The following is a 22,576-nucleotide window of genomic DNA, read 5'->3' as shown; positions in this document are numbered from 1 at the left end:
AAGACGTGTAAAAATTTTAAATGCACAGTAACTAACTGCTAAAGAAGAAATCTATATTGAATATGTTTTGAAAGATAGGCATCTTTTCACAGTCTATATTATCAAATAATTCATCTCATTTTATGTTGGTAGTTATTATTTCTTAGAGACATAGTTTATCACCTTCCATTATTCCAATAGCTTCCTAAGTTTCTCCACAAAAAAAATCCCAAGAGGTAGGGAAAATTATTCCCTGCTTGTATTTTTGTCATTTGATTAATATTTTCAGAATTGCATCCAAATGATTCTACTTGTTTTTCACACTCCAACAGGCAGCCACCTGCCACCACCTTCAAAAAGGAAACATCCTATCGTATTTTCTACTCTACATAAATAACTTCTTCCCTAGGAGAAGGGAAAATGTAGAGTGGTATTTACCCTTTTTTTTTTTTTCCAATATTCTGGTTGGATTTTGTAATGTTACGCTAATATCTTTTTTGCCTTTGTGGATATTTATATATCCTTCCCATTTTCCTTTCATGTCATAATTCATCCCTTCCACCTAACATTCAGTATTTGGTTGAATATTAAACTTATTACATTTGAAAATGTTATTTGAAATATTTTTCTGTACAGTTATGAGGCATCCCAGTGATCATATAATTAAAAATTTCACAATGTTCCATTAGGCTATATACCGACTACCACTGCACCCCAGAAAAGCTTGCTAATTTCATTCATTCCTATGTATCCATGTGGGCAAACTCAAATGAAGATGCACCAACAGAAGAGTAAAATATATAGCTTCCTCTTACTCCTACACAGATGTTCATGGCATGGATGAATGGAGAGGGCCACAAAGCATGGTCCCTGTATATTTTGGCTCCTCTGCAAATACTAAAGACTTGGACAACGACAGCTCTCCTATTGTAATCATGGCCAGAAATGGGTTTACTCTGAAACTAATGAAGAAGATTAATTCCTAGTAAAGTGTTCACATGTTCATATGCTTTTGTAAAATTTGCTAAAGTAAGATATTCTTATTGCAATTGGGTAACGCTATTGTCATCTTCTACCACGACTTCTCCTGCATCATACTCCTCCTCTTGGCAGAAGGTCCCAGAGCAGCCATGGAGAAGTGCTGGGTCCAGCATAATATACTTACATGGTTCACAGCCAACTCCATGTATAGTTAGATTGCTAGCCACTGCATAGTTTGCTTCCAGAAAAACTTCTACCATCTCCTATGACTGTTCATCTTGCATATTACACAAAGGTGCCTACAATTCCTATTTTCAGAACATGTGAGCAGTGAAAGACAAACGAGGAATGAGGCTTGAAATATCTGGAAACATAATTTCATCTTCCAATAATCAGATGTCTAAAATTGTGAGAGTTAGGCTTTTATTGATTCTCAATCAAAACAAAAGTTCTCTCCCACCAAAAAATGTACTCAATAATGACCTAAAATCTCATAATTTGTATATGAAAGAAACTTACTAGAGATTTTTCCAAATTTGGCAACAATTCTTAAAATTTCAGGACATTACACAAAACAAGTTATAAAGGCAGAAAGTTTTTAAGTAATTGCATTCTATAAATTTCAATCAGACATGCTTGGGGAAAGACTAAATTACCTCACTAATATCTTTGTTAAAAATATTACAAAAATTGATGTCTCATGAAAAGTTGATTGATAGATTACAGCCAAAAAATGAAAAGATGTATTAGGGAGTTAAGTAATTATATATATATAAACAAATATATATATGTATGTATGTAGATATACGTATGTACTATATATACACATATAATATAAACATTATATATAAATATATATAATTTTTCAGGATTCTTCTATTTGTGGTATTTGTTAGCTTTTAAAAGTTATACTTGGATGTGATTTCTTTCTCATTCTAAATAAACATTTATATTTGTACCTGACTTTCTTTTTATAACTTTTGAATTATTTTTCTTGAAGTTGGTTATGAAAACAAACAAATAGATAAATAAATGTCAGACTCCCAAAAACCTGAGTCCCCTTGGTGACCATACAGCTCTGCTAGCCTAGACAGACATTCTAATTTGGAGGTAGGCAAAATACTGGACAAAATTAAATGGGAGAATTGAAGACTTTCTTCTCATCACCCACCATGCTTTGGGACTGTATGTTATTCACAAAAATGGAAGCTCTTAGCTTTAACAGAGTAAAAATAATTGCTCTAAGATAATGATGCTTTGCGTTTTGTCTAATTTCTCATAAGGAAGGTAATAAAAATGGATTCTCAGAAGATCAACATAGGAAAAAGTTTTGAAGCGTAGGTCTGTGTCCTGGTAGTTTTAGTGGCCAGGCTGGTGGTCACTAATTACAAAAGGATGGCTCATTTCTTTTCCCCACACATAAATTTATCTCTGGTCACAAATTGCATAGACTTAGATAGGTTTTGATACTCCAAGTCACATGCTTGCCATTTGGAGAAGTAATAAGCACATTTAAGGAAAACCTCTAAAGAAATAAGGCTAGGTGTCTGGGTGTGGTGGCTCACACCTGTAATCTCAACACTTTGGGAGGCTCAGGCAGGCAGATCACTTGAGGTCAGAAGTTTGAGACCAGCCTGGCCAACACGGTGAAGCCTCATCTGTATTAAAAATACAAAAATTAGCCGGGCTTGGTGGCGCATGCCTGCAGTCCCAGCTACTTGGAGACTGAGGCAAGAGAATCACTTGAACCTGGGAAGCGGAGGTTTCAGTGAGCCGAGGTCACACCACTGCACTCCAGCCTGGGCGACTGAGCAAGACTCCATCAAAAAAAAAAAAAAAAAAAAAAGAAAAGAAAGAAAGAAGAAGGAAGGAGGGAAGGAAGGGAAAGGGAAAGGGAAAGGGAAGGAAGCAACGCAAGCTATCTAGAGACCATAAATTGCCATGGAGCAGCTCATGATTTTCTGAAGTGCAAACTACTAACCTGGTCATCTTTAATTCACCTGATGAATAAGAAATAATGTGAGTCAACGAGACACGGATACTGAAATCAATGGCTGCCTTACAAGAAAAGAGTCTTGAAATACAGGTATTTTGTTTTAAGGCATGCTGAAAAGAGCTTGATCCACTCAAAATATTTTTCCAAACTAAGAGTCATCTCTTTCTTAAAATTATCTTTTCCACAGTCTTCTTGACAATGTTAATCCTTTTATTTAGGAAGCATGACACAAAGCCTCTGTGATTTTAGGGAAATTCTACCACACCATTTTCCCTCCCTAGTTAGAATCACATGTTTAAACTTGAAGAGGGTATTGCTGTGGTTATAAACATTTCTACTCCTGTTATTTGATCAATCTGATTGCAATCTGTAAAGGAAAATTGCTATAAACTGCTTGAATGTAAATGATGTACAATTGTCTTAAGATGCTCAATAGAGTAGAAACCGCCTCAAGAAAAAAAATATATTTTTTGCAGTATGGTTTGTTTTTCCTCAACTTTTTATTTTTAAGAAGTCAAACCAACAAAAAAAAATGTCTAAAGCATATTATAGTTAATATCTATATGCTCTCCACCTAGTTTCACCAGTTGTTAGCATTTTGCCTGTTGGTCATTTCCCTTTTACTTTCTATGTTTTATTTTGTTTTTTCCTACAGAACCATTTGAAAATAAATTGCAGACATCATAATACTTCTGCACTGGGTACTTTAATGTGTGTCACCTAAAAACAAATACATTTTTCTTCCTAACCACAATATTTCTCTAACCACAATACCATGAGATTATTACACACAAGGAAGTTCACACTGATGCCCTAATGCCATCAATTAAAATCTATGTTCAAATGTCTTCAGTTATTCTAATGTCTCTTATTCCTGTTTTATTTTTCCAGGATCTAATCAAAAGTCACTCCTTGCAGGAATGTTCACATTTCCTTCGTCTCTTAAAAGATATCCCTCTAGGTATTTGTTTGCCTTTCTTGACATTGACTTTTCTTTTTAACCAAATAAGGCCAGTTGTCTTATTTAGTGCCCCAAATTTCAACTGGCCTGTTTTATCATGATTACATTCATGTTCACAATTTTTGGCAATACATAAGTATACTTCCCACTGCTTCTCATTCAGAGGTATAGGATGTCAGTTTGTCCCATTATTGATAATGCTAATACTGATCACTCATTTATGGTGGTGTTTCCAAGATCTCAACATTGTAAAGGAATCTTTTACACTTTGAAATTAATGTCATCTGTGGGATAATACTTTGAGGGGACCATGTGAATATCATATGCCCCAACAATTTCTCACTCAATGGTTTTACCGTCCATTGAGAATTTTTTGCCTGAATAAATGATTACGGTGAGTGCTTGGAAAAGGGGGACTTCTAATTCTATTATCTCTATATTCATTAACTGGCATTCTTTTGTGAAGAAGTACTTTTCATATCCATCTGCCTTTTTAGTGAGTATCATTTTTGGACTTGTGGATTCTTTTATTTACTAGGTTGTAATCCATTACCTATATTATTCTTTTTTGATGTTCAAATTATCCCAAACATGGCACGTGGGATTCCATTCAGACAGCTCTTGAGTCTTTTTGACATGTCCCCATGCTTCTGGCAAAAGATGTCCAAGGCTTACCTTGTACTTTCCTGATCCCTTCCTGGAACCAGCCATTTCTGAAAGAACTCTGATTATTTTTCTTTTTTAGTGGGGAAGATATTTAGAAATACATGTATGTCTGAAGTTCACACTGATAGCTACAATTCAAATCCAATACTTTCTTCCATTTCAAATTAGTAACTCCTATGTCTTGCAGTGAAAACATTGGTTCCCAACAACGTAAATATATTTCCTGATTTCTCTTTTCTACAGTACATACAAAATAGGTCCAGTATGACTATATCAATAGCCTTATCAACAACAAAACTTGGCCAGGAGCGGTGGCTCATGCCTGTAATCCCAGCACTTTGGGAGGCCAAGGTGGGTGGATCAAGAAGTCAGGAGTTCGAGACCAGCCTGGCTAACATGGTGAAATCCTTTTTCTACTAAAAATACAAAAATTAGCTGGACATGTTGGCGGGCATCTGTAATCCCAGCTACTCTGGAGGCTGAGGCAGCAGAATTGCTTGAACTCGGGAGGTGGAGGTTGCAGTGAGCCGAGATTGCACCACAGCACTACAGCCTGGATGACAGAGCAAGACTCTGTCTCGGGGTGGGGCGGGGGGGAACCTCACAATAAAATTCAAGATTTCTTTGCAGTTTTTCTCATACTTAGAAAAAAACATTAATGGCATACAGTCAGGGTATGACGTTTAAATTATACTTAAATAAACTTATTCTTCTGTGTGATTGTTATTAATTTTCTATACAAGTAGGCTCATTCGTTTGCATTTACATCCAATTACAGGATTATCTTTTTTTACTAGGTTGTAATCCATTACCTATATTATTCTTTTTGATGTTCAAATTATCCCAAACATGGCAAGTGGGATTCCATTCAGACAGCTCTTGAGTCTTTTTGACATGTCCCTATGCTTCTGGCAAAAGATGTCCAAGGCTTACCTTGTACTTTCCTGATCCCTTCCTGGAACCAGCATTATTTTTAATTTAATTTTGTTTCTGAATCTGCAAGCATTTACAGCATTCAAAAGTAAAAAAGATATAAGAAGTACATACCAAGAAGTCTCACTGCCAATGCTATCACTTCCACCCTGTTCCCACCCACTTTCTTTCTATGGTAATAACTTATTCATTTTTGGTTTATCCTTCCTGTATTGCTATTTTATAATACACACACACACACACACACACACACGTGCGCACATGTGCCTGTCTGTTATTTATATATCTTTCTACCTATCTAATGCATATATATCATCCCATTTCTCTTTCTTACACAAAAGGTAGTATACTACATATACTTAGGTGATTTTTTTCCAAATTATTTTGTGTCCTGGAAATCACTTCATATCAATTGAGGTCTTTCTCAATCTTTTTTATTTTTACAGTGACTAGTATTCCATGTGTGAATTCATCGTAATTTATTCTACCAGTTTCCTGTGATTGAACATTTGGGTTGTCGCCAATACTTTGCTGTCACAAATGTTTCAGTGAATAACCTTGTGTATATGTTGTTAGTTTTTTCCCTCACATTTGAGCAAGTATATCTTCAGGTTAATTCCCACAAGTGGGAATTGCTGCTGTGCCAAGGATAAACACATGTGTAATTTTGTTAGATAAAGCCAACTTCCCTCCATAGAGATTGTAGCGTTTTGCATTCTCATCCACAATATTTGGGGACCTGTTTTTCATAGCCCTGTATATAAAACATGTTATCAAGCTTTTGAATTTTTTAATTCTAATAGGTAAGAAATGGTATCTCATTGAAGTTTCCATTTGTATTTATCTTATTATGAAAGAAGTTATAAAACTTGTTATATATTTGAGGGCCTTTTTTCTGTGAACTGATTGTGTCCTTTGCTCATTTCTTAAACAGATTTTGAAAAATCTGTTTAAGAAATTTTTGTACATTAGAGCTACAAGTCCTGTGTTTATCTATGATAAATGCAACATGGAATGATAGTGGAGATGGTGCACATCCTTTTTACGGAAATTTTTGAGACAGATAAACATAGCCAATATTTTGTCCCCATCTACCATTTGTCATTTGACTTTGTTTATGGTGTTTTAAGTCATTCAGAAGTTGTTTTTTTTTTTAATGTACTTGACTGTATCAGTCTTTTATTGTGTCTGGAACTTGAGTCATAACTTATCCACAGCTTATTAAAAAACTTCACCAGTTCTCTTCCAGTCTTTGTGTGGTATCTTAGTCAGTGTGTGCTGCTAGAACAAAATACCTGAGACTGGGTAATTTATAAAGAACAAAAAATTTATTTCTTACAGTTCTGGAGGCTGAGAGTCCAAGATCAAGGTCCCAGCAGGCTTGGTGTCTGATAAGGGGCCCTGTCTCTCCCTCCATGATGGCACTGTGTTGGTGCATCCTCCAAAGGGGAGATGCGCTGTATCCTCACATGGTGGAAGAAATGAAAGGGCAAGTAAGTCGAATGCTGTGTGAAGCCTCTTTTATAAAGCCTTAATCCCATTGTTAAAAGAAATGCCCTCATGGTCTAATATTCTCTTAAAGGCCTCACTTAATACTATCACACTGGCAACACCTGAATTTTGGAAGTGACATATTCAAACCATAGCATATAGTTTCATATTTGACATTAGATTTCTGCCCCATTTAGAGTATGTTCTGGTGTATGATGTAAAGCAAGGGTGGTTTTCCAGTTGTTCTAAAATAATTTATTAAAAAGCCTGTGTTTTTGAACAATGAGAACGCATGGACACAGGGAGGGGAACATTACACACCAGGGCCTGTCGGGGGATCAGGGGCAAGGGGAGGGAGAGCATTAGAACAAATACCTAATGCATGCAGGGCTTAAAACCTGGACGATGGGTTGACAGGTGCAGCGAACCACTATGGCACATGTATACCTATGTAACAAACCTGCATGTTCTGCACATGTATCCCAGAACTTAAAGTAAAATAAAAACAAAAAAACCTGTTTGCTCAGTGATTTGAGACACTATCTTTATCATATATTACATTTTTATATGTGCTTGTTTCTCTTTCTGAAATTGCTATAATACTTTTTTTTTACTAATGTGTCTCTGTATGCACCTGTACCCTCTATTTTAAGTACAGAAGTTTCTATAACTTTGGTAATTGGTAAAACGTTATTCAGAATAAATTTTCCTAGCTACTTTTTTGTTTATTTTACAATATGAACCTTAGAATCAACTTATATAGCTCAAGAAATAAAACTTGTTGGATTTTTGTCAGATCACATTTAATTTATGTATTCACTTGGGGAGAATTAACTTTTTTATGTTGAATCATTCTATGTAAGAATAAAGAATTTCAGCCGGAAACACTGGCTCATGCCTGTAATCTCCAGGACTTTAGGAGAAGGTAGGAGGATTGCCTGAGCACAGGAGTTCAAGACCAGCCTGGGCAACAAAATTAGACCCCGTCTCTCAAAAAAAATTCAAAAAATTAGCCAGGCGGGGTTGCACGTGCCTGTGGTCACATACATCTGTAGTCCCAACTACACTGGAGGCTCAGGCAAGAGGACTGTTTGAGCCCAGGAGGTTGAGGCTGCAGTGAGCCATGATCTTGCCACTGCCCTCCATCCTGGGTGACAGAGTGAGACATCATCTCAAAACACATACACACACACACAACACACACACAAACACACACATAAGAATTTCTTTTAATTAAAATCTGCTTTTGTCCCTTTTCAGGTGTATTTAAAATTTCCCTTATAGATTTTTCACATTTCTTTTTAAGTTTATTTCTATTTTATATTTTTGTTGTTGTAAATGGGGTTTTTCTTCCATTATGTCTTCTAACTGGTTATTGTTTGTATATATGAGATTATTGATTTTCATATGATAAAATTGTATCCTCACCAAATTTATGTATATGTTCATTTTATTACCGACTATTTCAGGTTTCCCAAGAATATTATCTCATCAGTAGCAAATAGACATAGTTTTATTCCTTTATTTTTCCCCATTCTTGTGCCCCTATTTCTTTTGCCTTATCTGAATACAATGTCCAACACTCCCAATTCAACATAAAATAATAGTGGAGATAGTAGACATCCTTCTTGGGTCAATTTTTCAGACAGATAAATGTAGTAGTGTTTCATTTTCCATAGTATAGTAAGTGCAACCTGCTAGAGCAATAGACAAGTGTCCCCAGGCAGAAAACCTGTTTTATTTGTGATACTCCAAAGGGTGCGTTTCTGTAGAGTTAACTTTAAGATCCAATTTTCTTTTAATGCAGAAATCAAGGAAACTTTCTGATATTACCTCAAAAAAGTCTTGAAGAAATTCTTTTGAATTATATGTATCAAATTTCTGTCTTCTCTCTGTGTTGATGGGGTGGTCTAATAAAAGCCACAGAAGTCCTGGAAATAGGAAGAGGATATGTCTTTGTGAGATCAAGTCTTAGGGCAAAAGCCAGATTCCAGTCACTGGCAGGATAATGGAAAACTAAATTCATCTGTGTTTTTATGATTGTAAAAAACATGCATTAGATATTTGTTCTAATGTACTACTTTCTTAAATGTGTATGTGATTAGAGATTCTTTGGTGTAGAAAATCTTGAAAAAATTTTTAGTGACAGGGCAGCAGAGAATATAGTATTATAGTATGTTCTGGCCAAATGCATATAATAACAAAACTGTCATCTCAATTTCAAGTTGCGTCTGCATACAAGTGAATTTAATAATAACATATGGGGGTCTTTTTAATCACAGTTGCCCCAGGATAATTATTAAAATATTTTTCTGAAAATTGTATTCAGTAAGACTTAATCCTTGGAAGTAGTTTGGGAAGAAAGTTATCCTACACTAAAGTAGCACATTATCTGAAGTAGTAACCAAATTTACAGTAAAAAAAATTATTGCTATAAGAAGATATCAATCCTTATACATATAAGGTAAGTCAGAGAAGCCTCATAGTGTATCAATGTGAGGAGAAAAATGCTAACTAAAAAAAATTAGTGTTTTTCTTATGGACATACTTATATAAAAAAGTATTTTTTTCCAAGCAAAGTGGCCAATAATAAACAAAATTCTGCATAAATCAAAGGTAGAAAAAAAAGTCCTTGAATGATAATGTTTTAATCAAAATTTCCTGAATTCCCCATTAACCTACTTATTTTGATGGCATATAAATGGAGTTCTATACACAAGGGAAAGTCAATATTTTGACAGAGAAAACTCCAAAAAGAGAATGGGCTAAAGTAAGTTATTTCTTATTGCAAGTAAAAAATCACCTTTAGTGGTGACTACAATTGTATTTATATTTGCTATGTTAAAATAAGTTTTTGTCCAACAATATCTTACTTTTTGAGGCAAAGGACTTTTGTATTGTGCTTTTATTTGAAACTTCTGTTATCCACATAATTGCCTTAGTACTTCACTTTTCACATGTCAACACAGCTATTCAACATATATATGTTACCTACCATGGGCCAGGATGGTGGATAGAGAGTAAGTCGTCCTTATTTTCGAGGAGCTCACAGATAGTTGGCAGAGACAGAAAGGAAAACTGATTATTGCATCTAGAGATTAAAAGGAAAGGCACAGCGATATCAGAAAGAAAGGCAAGATCAATCCCGCAGGGGACATCAGGGAAAATTGCACAGTCACAGAGACCTACACAGTAGGAGAAGGGTCAAGAGAAGTACAGGCAGGGTATAGAAAAAAGAATAATTCATTAAAAAATCATATGTTTGGGAAATAGCAAGACATCTGGAATGGTGGCAACTCTTTGTTCAATGTCTGTTTTCCCAGATAGATTCCAAGGTCTGTAAAGCTAAGAACTATGTCTTTCTCATTCAGCATTATATTCCTTTCCAGTGTCTAGCATAGTGCCCAGCACTTTTAAGAAACTCAGTGACTATATTCATGTTTTTCTACCCATGCTTCTTAATATTTTTATTAATCATAGAATACTTAATACATATAAAAGTTTATAGTATAATAGATACCCATATACCCACCACCCAGATTAAGAAACAAAATATTACCAATCTACTTATGGCCTGTTATGAACATGCCCACTTCTCCCCAACCAATAACTACTACTGTGAATTTTATATTTAATAATTTTTGGCTAAATTTTGTATTTAGCAACTTAGTTAATATATTTGTGGAAATATTTAAACTTGATATAACTATTATCATGATGTATATTTTTTCCATGATTTTGTTTCTTTCCTTAACATTATGTTTATGAGATTCATCCATGTTGACCCTTGTATTAATTTTCATTGCTACATAGTAGTCTGTTGTGATTATACACAATTTTTCTTTATCAGTTTTGCTTATGATGGGTGTTTATTTCCAACAGTTTGTTCTTACAAACAATGATGCTATACATGTTCTTGTACATGTCTCTTGTATATGTGATAGAGTTTCTGTTCTAGGTATACACTTGGAAGCAGATTTGCTGATTAGTATTGCTCAGCTTTCTCACCAGTACTTGGAATTGCAGCCCTCTTCTATTTTCCCTGATTGGATATATGTGAATGGTATCTTATTATTTTATTTTGAATTTCCCTAATTATTTTTGAAGTTTTCATTTTATGTTTACTGGCCATTTAGATTTGCCTTCTGTGAGTATCTGGTTCATCTCCTTTGACAATTTTACTTATATGCAATTCACCTTCTTAAATTGATTGAGATCAACTTTATTGATTCAGTTATCATTAATATGTGTTGTAAATATAATCTGTTTTTACTTTGATAAAAGATACTAATGTCAAATCTAATTAGTCTTTCTCCTTTTGGGTTTTTTTTTAAGTCTTATCTAAGAAATCCTTTTCTGGGCCAGGCGCGGTGCCTCACACCTGTAATCCCAGGCCTTTGGGAGACCGAGGTGAGCAGATCACCTGAGGTCAGGAGTTCACAGACTGGCCAACATAGTGAAACCCCGACTCCACTAAAAATACAAAAAATTAGCTGGACGTGGTGGTGGGTGCCTATTACAGGCTACTCGGGAGACTGAGGCAGGAGAATTGCTTGAACCCAGGAGGTGGAGGTTGAAGTGAGCCGAGATCGTGCCATTGTACTCCAGCCTGGGCAACAAGAATGAAACTCCATTTCAAAAAGAAAAAAAAAAAAGAAAGAAATCCTTTTCTACCCAGAATTCATTATATATATAAATAGATATGTAGATATATAGGTATTATGTTATGTTACATTATGTTAACTACTTTATAACATAATATCACATATGTTAGATTATATATTTTTAATCCATTTGAAGTTTATTTTTGTATATGATATGGAATAGGGATCTGAAATCTGATTTTAGTTTTTGAAAGTTGATAATTTCCTAAATAGCTCATTTTTTTTGGAATAATTCATCATTACTTTATCTACAATGGCATCTTCATCATATATTAACATATATGAGTACCTTTCTTCATTTATCCTGTTCCACTGTTTTGTCTGTCCCTATACCAATTCCATACTTCCTTAATTATTTTTGTTTTATAAACTAAAATAACCTCGATCAAATTAAGGCTCAATTTTTTTTGGCAAGATTATCTTGTATGTGGTATTTTGCACTTCTACCAGGACATATATAACATCTGATTTCTCTCTTTTTTATGGTTTCTGTATTGGTAGATTACTTCCTTTTTCTTTCTTCTCCCTTTGTTTTCAAATTGCCTTTATAATCTTGGGCTCATTTTTTTTCCACATAAATTTTAAAACTGGGTTTTTACTATTGATAAATCTGAATATTTCTATCTTATTTTTCATTTCCCTGAAATTTTACCTTCTTTCATCTTTTCAGACTATTTATGATTGACTGAGTCTTTTAAAAAATAAAATAATTGGGCTTGGATTACATGGGGCCCCTTTGACTATTCTTTTATCTACTTTTTTTAATTTATACATAATAGTTATACAATTTTCTGCTTACATGTCATAATTTGACATATTCATATAATCAAATCAGGGCAATTGGGATATCTGTCACCTTAAATATTTATCTTTTCTTTATGCTAGGAACATTCAAATTCTTCTCCTTTAGCCATTTTGAAATGTAACTGTGAAATAGAACCCTTATATGAATTTTTTTTTAAGTTAAAGGAATTAAGTTGTCAGGGAAATGGGAACATTTATTGAATATCTTTTATTGAAGATTCACTTTTAATTTTTAAAAATGTAATGATGGCATTGAGGTTGTCCTAAAAGAAGAGCATTTCAAAATAATCTGTGACCTGGTGGTGGTAGAGATGGGATTGTTTAGGAGGAAATAAGTAAAGATCTAGATAAAGAATAATTGGCCATATATTGGTAATTGCTGAAGCTGGGCCATTGGTGATCATTACCTAGACCCATGCATTCATCAGGAGTTTTTAAAAGTGATGATAGGTCAATTTGGACAACTTCTTGTACATTTATTTCCTGGAATAGGTCTACAAAGAGAAACTCTCACAATAATTGTTTGCATAGTCTGAAGCCTCAGGAACACTTTTAGGAAATAAAGAACTTATTCTTCTTTCTTTTTAAATTTACTTTCAAAATATTGAGATAGTTTCTAGACCCTGCAAAGGCTGTAGCCAATGAGTTTATTTATTTCTATAAATCATAAATAATTAGTATCAAGTCAAACTTCTGGATTTATACTTATCTGATATGTTTTAATACATTGCAGTTGTTATCCTTATTGAGGCATGACGTTTCTCATCTTTGGCCAGAGCAGCTTAATCAAATGACTTTATGAGCCTCTGAGTAGAATTTCTGAGAGCTTCCTTACTTTCTGGTATGAAGATGTTCCTGGATTATCCTGTACTTTTCCTGCCCCAGAGGTGTAATCTGCCATATTTCTGATGGGGGTTCATCTTTTTATTTCATTTATTCTCTACTTTGGTGGAATATGTATGTTTTATTTCCATTTTTTAACTGACTTCCCAGAAAATTTTAACATATTTGGTTTACCCAAAACATATAGTCTTATCTTTGTAAATAATAGAAAGATATTAAAAGTTTAACTGTGAACAATCCTCTATTAGCTTGCTAGTGCTGCCATAACAAAGTAATATAAGCAGGGTGCTTGCTAGTGCTGCCATAACAAAGTAATATAAGCAGGGTGGCCTAAACAATAGAAATAGGTTGATTCACAGTTCTGAAGGTTAGAAGTCCAAAATCAAGGTTAGCAGGGTTGGTTCATTCTGAGAGTTGTAAGAAAGTGATCCAGGCCTCTCCCCTAGTTTCTGGTTTGCTGGCAGTCTTAGGCATTCTTTGGCTTGTAGAATCATCACCTGTGTCTCTGTGTCTCTACCTTCATTGTCATATGATGTCCTCCCTACATGTGTGTATCTTCTCCCTGGGTCCAAATTCCCCGCATTTGGGGGGTGTGGTGGCTCACACCTATAATCCCTATAAGCACTTTCGGAGGCCGAGGAGGGCAAATCGTTGGAGCCCAGGCATTCAAGACCAGCCTGGGCAACATACAGAGAAACCCTGGCTCTACAAAAAAATGCAAAAAATAGCCAGGCATGGTGGCTCACACCTGTAGTCCCAGCTACTCAGGAGGCTGAGGTGAGAGAATCACCTGAGCCAGGGAAGTGGAGGTTGCGGTAAGCAGAGATCGCACCACTGCACTCCAGCTGGGGGACATAGGGAAACCTTGACTCAAAACAACAACAACAAAAAACAATTCCCCCTATTTTATAAGAGCATCCGTGATATTAAATTAGTATCCACCCTAAAGATCTTCATTTTAAATTGATTACCTCTGTAAAGACTCTATCTCCAAATAAAGTGTTATTCTGAGGTACAACAGGGATTAGGACTCCAATTTTTGGAGAGGGCCACAATTCAACCCACAACAACTACTCTTCCATTTTAAAAGTTATCATTATGCAATAATTTTTCTACATTTTACCACATAATAAATATTACTTTTTTATAATTGATTTGTATTTACCCTCATATTTACCCATTTTTTCACATATGATTTTTTTCTTGAATTTTAAACCTTCTGTCTTGGATCATTCTACTTTTGCCTTAAGTACTATATCCTTTTGAAATTCCTTTAGTGAAATTGGTGAGAGATTAACTCCCCCAATTTGTGTTTGCCTGAAAATCTGTATTTTCATTCTTGAGAGATAGTTTAACTAGGTTTACAGTTTTAGATCAACTTTTATTTTCTCCCAGCACACTAAAGATGTTTTCCCGATTTTCATTTTTGCTGCTGTGACATCACTCTAAGTTGTATTCCTTTGAAAGTACAGCATCTGTTTTAACCAGATGCTTTTAATCTTCTCTTGTCACTGTGATTTTCATTTTAATTACAATGTGACTGAGTTAAGGTTGGATTTCATTTATTCTGTTTAGGATTTTTGTGTTTCCTAAATCTAAGAATTTTTGTCTTTCCTCAGTTGTGAAAAATTATCATCTGATATTTTAAAAATATTTTCTTTCCTTCTTCTATTTTTTTATTCTGGAACTCCAGTTACATTTATGGCAGACCTTTTCATTGTGTCTTCCCTATCTCTTAACCTGTCCTTTATATTTTCTTAATCTCCCTATGCTAAATTCTGCATAATTCTTCAGATTTAGTTTATTAATTTCTCTTCTGTTGTGTTTGGTATGATTTAACCCACTCCGATCTGTAATTTAAATAAATATAATTTTTATTTCTATAAACTCTATGTAGTTATTTTCCAAGCCTATGTAATTTAAAAATGTACTCTTAGTCTTTTGTCATGTTTAAAATTTTTTTTTTAATTTAGAGGAACATACTAAGCACATTTATTTTATACTCTTCATAGATAATATCAACATTTCAGGTCCTATGTGGTTCCTCTAATTCATGGTTTATTGTTTTTGTTGACTCTGCTCACTGTGGTCTGTTTCCTTATATGTGTGAGCTTTTATTTTGCTGAACTTAATTTGAAGAAAACATAAGAATGCTTTTCTCCCCATGGATATGAGTTTTCTCTCGTAGGTGCTCTACCAACCTGGTACACTACCCACCTGGAAGCACTTAAAATTAAATTGTCAGCATATCCTTGCCAGAACTCTGCAGGTGTTTTAAGTTCAAATACTGAACTTAGGTTCCAATAAGCTTGTAATTCTGAATTCTCAAGGGATACTTTCCCCCACCTGAAGTCAAGGACTAAGATTTTAAAAGTTTGCTTTTGGTTTTCTTCTAGTTTGACTTATCACCACGAGTCTAGCCCCATAGGTATACTAGTCTTATGCATGAGTTTTAGTTATTGCCCATCTTACTAGATAAAAGGGCTTATCTCCTATTCCTTTATGAGGCTGTCAAAATCCTGGCCTCTGTTTCCGGTATTGTCAGACATCTCCAGGGAAGTCAGGGCTTTAGTGCTAGCTTATCACTCAGTTTCATTTTTCCTTTTGTTTCGAAGATATTCCTCTCATAATTTCTGGATGCTTTCGGTGGGAGAATTTTTACAATGCCTAGTCCAAGAGAAGTGGATATTTCTCAACATCTCTTTAAATAAAAAATTTACCACCTCCATTCTAGCAAGGCTATTTTAATCAATGTTAAAATGTTCAAAGACTAAATCTAAATTATATATTTAAAGGCATAAAAATAACCTTTAAAGTGAAATCCGGATTAATGTGGAGGTAATATCAAGAAAGTAAAAAGAAGGAATGCCAAGATTATTAAAACTAGTACCAACATTTTACTTAATAAGCTGTCTATCCTCCTAGCCATTATTGTCCCAATGGTAGATGAATTACAGGTATGATGCAAATTTTGAAACTTATCTGGAGATGCATCAGTCAAACATTTGACATTGATCAAACAGAATTCATTCAGTGAAATTTAAAAAATAACATTTTAACTACACAATGTAACTTTAATTTCTTCATCTCTTAACTTCAATATATGTAGTAGTCTGAAAGTTAAAGCATCTAGTAAAAACTCTACAGTTTAAGTGCAAATATATATTTACACAAAGAGCCTTTTGGAATTAAGCTGGGAAGGTAATTTAGACAAAACTTAATCTGTTAACTGGCCTTCAGTAAAATTAGTAAAACCAAATTCATTCTATTGTTAGAGATTTCTACAATTTCTCTTATAACCTAACCTAACGCAGAAGAATAGTATTTTGTCTCAAAATCTATCTTCTTACTTAGGCTAATTTAATTAATTTTCATGTTCAATGGATTATCACAATGTGTGGTATTTCTCTTTAGTATAAAAACGCTATTCTAGCTTTCTCATGTTTTGCCAATTTCATATAGTTCAAATTAAGCTGGTAATAATCACCAAGGGGTATGCAATCTCTAATAACTGTAAAATCTTCTTAAGCTTTTTCCTATTGGCATTAGCATATTGTTTACCTTGGCAATGGAAGAGAAGCCAAAGGACATAAAGCACCAGGTAGTATTTCTAATATACCTGGCAAAGATTTCTGGCAGAAGCAGCATCCAAAAAAGTGCATTAGCTCTGGCTTTATACAGTCTCTTACAAGAAGGGGGAAAGAGGTAAATGTGCAGTTGGCAACTTAAGAATTGCTGAGCTATGGGTCAAATTTTGCTCCACTGAATAAACAATAAAATTCCATCAAACTCAGCTTAATATTGCATGGTCAGTAGTGACCTTCATCAGTGTAGGTTTAACTGGATTGGTGCATACAAATGAATAATCATCTTTTTAAAATGTAAATCATATCATGCAGTGGCCCTGCTTAAAACCCTTGAAGCAATTATATTGCTCTCAGAATAAAATCCAAATTTCTTATCAAGGCCCATAAGACCTTACCAGCTTTGGCCTCTATCTTTCTCTCTAACATCATTATACAACACTCCCTCCTGACTCTCTGGATTCAGGCCACACTGACCTCCTTTCTACTGCTGAAATATGCCAAGTTCTTTATCCAACCAAGGAAATTCAACAAAGAACAGATCATCTCTAAATTGTGCTAGAACAACTGGATATTTTTACTTAAAAATTAACTTTGATCCATGTATCACATTTATAAATAAAAATTAACTTGAAATTGATTATAGGCATAAACTTAAAAACTAAAATTATAAAACTTCTAAAAAACCATGGAAGAAAATCTTTGTGACCTGGATCAGGCAAATCTTTCTTAAAGACACAATAAATAAGATCTCTAAGAGAAAAGAAACTGACAAAATAGGTTTCATCAAAATTGAAAACTTTTTATTTTTAGACATGGGTGAGGGAAGCAAAAAAGCCAGTCATAAATTAGGAGAAAATATTTGCAAAATACATATTTGACAAAGGGCACGTGTCCAAAATATGAAACGAACTCTTAGAACTCAAGAAGAAGACAAACAACCTATTAATGAGAAGACAATAAAAGATTTGAATGGAAACTTCACAAAAGAAGATAAACAAATGGAGAATGCGCACATGAAAAGACTCCTAACATCACAAGTCATCAAGGAAATGAAATAAAAATCAAAATATAACACTACATACCCACTAGCATGGCTAAAAATTAAAACACTGACAATGTCAAGTGTTCATGATGATGTGGTGCAGTGATGGCACTCATACATTGCTGATAGGAATGCAAAATGGTGCAGCCACTTTGGAAGTTACTATGGCAGTGTCATATAAACATATGACACTTTTAGGCATTTATCCAGGAGAAATGAAAATCTGTGTCCACGTGAAAACTTGTACATGAAGCATTATCCACTACTGTCACAATCTGAAAACAAGCCAAATGTTCACCAACATGTAAACAGGTAAATTGTGATATATCCAGATGATGCAATATTACTCAGTAATAAAAAGGAACTCAATATACACAACAACCTGGGTGGATCTCAAAAGCATTATGTTAAGTGAAAGAAAACAAACACAAAAAAACTACATACCATTTGATTTCATTACATGAAATTCTAGAAAGGGTAAAAGCATAGTGAGAGAAAGCAGATTGGTGGTTGCCTGGGTCTAGAAGTTGGGGCAGAAGATCAACTGCAAAGAGGCACAAGAAAACTTTTTAGGGTGAAGGAACTGTTTTATGTCTTGAATCCAATTACCAGAATTCATCAAACTGTGTACAATTACCAACATTCATCAAATATACACTTTAACTAGGTGACTTTTGTGTTATAATAAAGTCAAAAAATTAGCAGTAACCACAACAATGTTGAAAACCAGACTAACAAGGTTTGATGGGAGAACAATATTTTATCATTAGAATTGTATAGAATTGTGTGGTGTATACCATTGTATACCATTGGGTGGTGATGACAGAAAAACGACTTTTACTTTTAGTCATCCTTAAAGGAGAATGGGAATGAGGTATGGAAATAAAAACAAGATTTAGTCTGCATGATGACTGGGCCCCACAACTCCTCCCACACTGCTTCCAAAATACTTGTAGTCTCTGTGTTCCTCCAGGCATTTGAAGGGTTATTTTCTAGCAAAATAAATTAACCCCAGAGAAAAGTTCTTCAAATACGAATAGTGGAGGTCACCCAGTGAGTAGGTGGCTCACATCTAATCCCCTTAGAAAAAAAATTCCTGCAAAGGGAAACACCACCCATGCATACAGCTTCGTCGTGCCTCACTCACAACCACTCATAGACAGCCTGGAATCAACAACCTGATGTAATGAGAACAAGAAAAACATACAAAGAACACAGAAATCATGTATGGAACAGCAGGAAACTTTATGACTTATTATTAATATCTAATAAAGAATAAGAAAGATATTGCATCCAGTCAATGCATAAATATTTGAAGCATAAATATATAACAAGTGAGACAACTGCTTGGCAGGAATAATTTCATTAATTCATTCTACAAAACATTTTGGGGACTCACTGCTGTTTTACATTGCGCTGGGCTTCATATTGTTGAATTAGATGGAATTTAAGTAATTCCAAATAGTTAATTAGCTAATTTAATAGATTAAGTAGTGGAAAAATAGTAAAGTATGCCTCACAAGACCATGTTTTGTGTTCTCACTAATAATTTACTTTTAAAAATCATTTATCCAGCATGGACCTCTGTTTATTCATTCCTGAACTGGGCATAAAAATATCTGATCCTGGGGCATGGAACAGGCAGTGACTGGAAGGGGGCACAAGGGATCTTCTGGAATTTTGGTAACACTCTCTTTCTTGATATGTGGATGTGTTCAATTTGAGAGAATTCATCAAGTGATACACTTATGACTTGTGCACTTTTCAGTATGCATGTTGTACTTCAACAAAAAGGTTACTTCCAAATTTAGATGAGTTGTAAGGCCTCTTTCCAACCTGAATCAATTTATGATTCTATTACTGTTCTAAGTAAAGGATTATAGTAGAAAAAAGAAATCTGGACAGGAAATTTTAAAGCATGATTCTAGACCCAGTTTTTCACCAACTAGCTGTGACCTTTCACCAAATACCCAGTCCTTGAGGGACCACTTTTCTCATGTATACATTGAGGGGCTGAATCGATTTAGATTTTCTCTAACATCCCTCACACTCAAAACATCTGTGATAATTGTTATAAACATTTAACCAAAACCGGTGGTTTACCAAAGCATTGTCAAGTTGAGTTGTTCGCAGCCCTTCTATTATAAACACATAAGCATGAAATGAGACGTTTTTGGTTTGTAAATTGTACTAATGACAAGCATGACTTATTCTCATAATTGAGTTCCAGATCCTACCTGAAATCTTCTTTCTACTATTAATTTGCTTAGGGAACAATTCTCTCAGTAATAAAAATTGGGGATTAAGTAGTTTTACTGTACTCTGTAAATGCATTTTCGTGAGCATGCCTCAAAAGGCTTTTCTTCTCCCCTGCTTTGCTTTTACAATCCTTCCCACACTATCCATTTTTTCCCCCTCAGAGAAAGAGCCTGACCCTCTAGCTTTATTCCTCTCTTGAAAAGCTCATAAAGCTTTTTAATTTAAAAATCATTACTCTTTGGATCTGCCTATGAATCTTTATTTGAAACAGAGAAATAATGGGAGTTATTTTGAGTTTTTGACAAAGATTGTAAATTCTTTAATTCTTTTCTCTATAAACCATTTCATTTACAGGCCTAGTTCAGGGATTAATGGATCATCTAGCATGAGCTGTTTCTTGCCTCTGGATAAGTGTTTTCCCCCAGAATTTAATAGACAAAAAGTACTTCTTAAAGCCTTAACGTTATTAACACTGTTAAAAAGATGAATTTTCTGAAACATTTTTATAGGAATTGCTCCCTAAGGTAGCTTCTTTGGAGACTCCCTTAGGCTTTTTTGGGGAGGGGGAGGGATTGTTATTGTTTCGTTTTTTAAAAAATAAATTATATATTTAAGATACACATCATGATGTTATGGGATACATGTATATAGTTAAAAAGTGATTATAGTGAAGCAAATTAATATATCCATCACCTCACATAGTTACTCATTTCTTTTTCTTTGTTTTTGTGGCAAGAGTAGCTAAAATCCACTCATTTAGCAGGAATCTCAAGTACAGTACAATTTTATTACCTATAGTCCCTTGAGGCAATTTTCATGTTTGGGTCAGTTGCTGTTATATATTATTTCTGTTATTTTACTACTTTGTTATTCTCTTGAAGAAAAGTGGACAATCTGATGTTGGTCACTTTTTTCTGAGCCTCTGGGAATTTGGACAATGGATCAGTTTTCAAAATCATCTATCTTCGGCTTTGTTTTTCATCTTTCGTGCTCCCTTTAGAGACAGCATGTGGGCACTGCTTTTCTGGGAGTTAACACTTAAGACAATCAACCTAATGGGAAACTGTATTACATGCTTAACAAATTAGTCACTAATGTGTGCTTTCATGACATCTTGCTTTCAAATTTCATTATTTTTCCTCCTTTCTTAGAGGTCTCTATACTAAAAAATACAAAGTCTTAAACGGCAAGAATTCACTGTAAAAGATAGCTTGCCACATTATTCTTGAAGTGGGTATACATTTCTATTTTCCCTCACAAAGTTTATAGACTCAACAAAGAAATTGAAGAGGCCTTGAAAAGAAATGCCCTTAAGTCACCTCAGAAAGCTAATTACCTCTTTTTCTTAAAAATATCCAGAAGTCTACCCAGGCCTCTGCTGGTAATGGACTGGGTTACCGCCAACTCTCAAGCAGACATAAAACCCTTCAGCTCTCTCACTGTCACATTTTTCTTTCCTCTGGAAAAATCACTTTCTCTCCTCTTTGCCAAACAATAGCCCTTTTGTAATTTTAAGTCCATTCTTCTCAATCCTCTCCTTTCAAAATAAGACTGACCCATAAAAAAGCAATCATCTGTTTCTTGATGTGTCTGAAGATTTCTTCTCTTAGAGAGAAAGGGAGAGACCCTGAGATATGCGATCATGTTTCCTCCAGACCTTTTTCCTAAGATCAGAAACAAAAGCCTCTATGTCCCTATATCAGAATTTGCAAATCCAGTCTAAAGGGAAAGTACGGCTTACCACATAAGGATGTCCTGCCTTCCTTCAGATCAGCTGATCTCTAGTTAAATAATGGCAGCCACCAGAACCATACACCCTGCACCCCATTGCCTGTTCTGTCCAGATCACTCTCTCAAGCACTGGGAACACCAGCAGGTCCAGGGGACTGTAGTCAACAAAACCATCTTGTTCACTTTGCACTTATTCAGTGCTTTTATGCTTATAAGGATCTTTAGCAAACCTTATTACATGTGATTTTTACAACAACTCTCTGAGGGTGACCTGACGGGGAAATAGATTTTCTCCCCCAGTTCATAGAAAGAGACTATGGGACTATTATAATACCACCTTTGCATTTTAGGAAGCTGAAGAACTGGAATCCAGTTTCCCTTTCTCCAAGTCTTCACAACCTCTACCTGCAGCCTCCAGTCTTAATCCTGACATATCCCTGGTATCATTTGGATATGGTTTGCTTACCCCTCACCAAATTTCCTGATGAAATTAATCCCCAGTGTTGGAGGTGGGACCTAATGGGAGGTATTTGGGTCACAGGGGCAGATCCTTCATGAAAAGATCAATGCCCCCCCCTTGAGTGAGTGAGTTCTCACTCGTTTAGTTCCTGGGAAAAACATTTGTTAAAAAAAAAAAGC

This window comes from Pongo pygmaeus, chromosome 5, assembly GCF_028885625.2.
Source record: "Pongo pygmaeus isolate AG05252 chromosome 5, NHGRI_mPonPyg2-v2.0_pri, whole genome shotgun sequence".
Taxonomy (NCBI): domain Eukaryota; kingdom Metazoa; phylum Chordata; class Mammalia; order Primates; family Hominidae; genus Pongo; species Pongo pygmaeus.
This window is presented reverse-complemented; position numbering follows the sequence as displayed.